The sequence below is a fragment of the Hemiscyllium ocellatum genome, chromosome 10 (genome assembly GCF_020745735.1).
Source record: "Hemiscyllium ocellatum isolate sHemOce1 chromosome 10, sHemOce1.pat.X.cur, whole genome shotgun sequence".
Lineage (NCBI taxonomy): Eukaryota > Metazoa > Chordata > Chondrichthyes > Orectolobiformes > Hemiscylliidae > Hemiscyllium > Hemiscyllium ocellatum.
Genome location: NC_083410.1, coordinates 113,882,904 through 113,885,055, shown reverse-complemented (window position 1 = coordinate 113,885,055; position 2,152 = coordinate 113,882,904). Strand labels below are relative to the sequence as shown.

Below are 2,152 nucleotides of genomic sequence, written 5' to 3'. Positions count from 1 at the left end.
TGTACATTCTTTCTGGTTACGCTTGTCTCTAAACAGGAAGTTATTTAAGGCCGGAAACCTAATGCTGACACAGAATTCAGTTACATCACACTGCAAATTTTTGCTATAAATTCTGTGTTACGATCGAGCTCCACAATCACCTGATGAAGGAGCGTCGCTCTGAAAGCTAGTGTGCTTCCAATTAAACCTGTTGGACTATAACCTGGTGTTGTGTGATTCTTAACTGTGTACACCCCAGTCCAACACCGGCATCTCCAAATCATGACACAGAATTCAACTTGCTGCCCTCTGCTGCCATTTGTGACAAGGGAGGATTGTGTTGTAATGTGGAACACTCAACACTGGGAGTCAATGTTCTGCTATCCACAGGATAATTCTGAGAATGTTCTGGACAAATTACCATCTCCTGAACCCGAAATCTTGAATTTCCAATTCATTCCATCCAAGTCCAGATTCAATCATAGGTTGCCCTTAATTTGCAAAACATATATTTTTAACTTTAATCCAGCGACGCCCTCATTCCGTGAGTGATTTAAAAAAAAACACCGTTGCCTACTCACTTCATGTTTTAGGGTTTATATTTTACTAAGTACTTTTTTTTTACAGATGTTGCAGGTCTGGATGATTAAGCAGCGTGCATTTTAAAATATTTAAAATAATTTTAATTGTAAACACATTGCAACTTTCCTTACATAATATGGGAATAGACTCTATTAAAGTATTTATTTAATATAATAAATACTATAAATTAAAGAGTAGCGGAAACATTTAAAGGGTGACTGGAGAGTATCCCTGATGAGGTGAAATATCCCGCTGAAAAATGGGAGACGCTGGCCTCAGTGAAGAAGGTTCTTTTGGGAAAGTCCCGAATACTCTGGGAGCATTTTTGGGAACATATCCACGTAAAGGTGAAGCATGAAAAATACCGCACAAACCTCCAAACAACTTTATCTACCTGACCCCTTCGAACAGCAACTGCCCTGCACATAACAGAATGTGTAGATCAAACATTAGCCATTTCAAACCGGCGTGGGAGCAAGACATCTTCAATTCCAAGGTTAAAACTCACACAACACCAGATTATGGTCCCACAGGTTTATTTGTAGGTACAACCTTCCAAATAAACTTGTTGGACTATAACGTGGTGTTGTATAATTTTTAACTTTGTCCATCCAAGTCCAACATCGGTACCTCCACATCATCAATTCCAAGGGTCTAACTTGGAAGAAGACTATGAATGAATGAATGAATGAATAGACACATTATGTAAAAAATATTTAATAATTCATGCAGAATTCTCCGGGAATGTAAAATATAACAGTGCAATTTCATAAGCACTTTAATAAATAGACAACAACATAGATTATATTTTATAAAATAATTCAGAACATTAAATTTGCACTGTTTGTAGACGAGCATTTTGATATGCTATTGTATATAATTTGATTCACACATCATAAGGATTCTAAATGTATGACAAAATATGTATTTTTGAAGCAATATTTTGTACAGTTTTTAATGCCATCTTTTTTCAAGTAAGCAGTGAGTTAAAAGTTGAGAATCAGTTAGAATTTGCTGTGACACAAAAGAGTTACCAGGAGTGGGGTTCGAACCCACGCGGACATATGTCCATTGGATCTTAAGTCCAACGCCTTAACCACTCGGCCATCCTGGTCGTAGATAGAAAGTCTACTGGAACATGGCCCCATGATGTTGATAGTTACAAACGTTGCTTCTGATGAGTTTTTATGTATTTGTTTGGGAGTCCCCAAACCTGCGGTATCGCCGGGAATCCCTGCCCCGGGCCCGCGCCTGCGGGACAGCGATAGTGTAACCCGAGACCCGAGGCCCAGAAGCAGTTGCACCGCGCCCCGCCCACGGATCCCGACTCCGCCCACCGACTCAAGTCCCTCCCTTTTATCCAGGCCCCCACCGACTGACTCAATTCCCGCCCGCGCATCCACGTCCCGCCCACTGATCTCGTATCCCTCCAGTGGATCATACCCAGACTCCGCCCCTGCCGAACAGGACCCGCCCACAGAGCAGACCCCCAGAGAACTGGCCCGCTCGATCGCTCTGGCTGCGTGCCATTATTCAGGCCTGGTCCGCCAGACCACGCCCACCTTATGGATAAATGTCGACCCACCCCGTT

General features: G+C 42.2%; 1 non-coding gene across 1 annotated transcript; it reads right to left on the bottom strand.

The window, feature by feature from the left end:
- Window positions 1-1,592: 1,592 nt before the first annotated feature.
- Window positions 1,593-1,675, bottom strand: trnal-uaa (transfer RNA leucine (anticodon UAA)). Its single transcript has one exon. It is a non-coding gene; the product is annotated as a tRNA-Leu (tRNA).
- Between the last annotated feature and the right edge of the window lie 477 nt (window positions 1,676-2,152).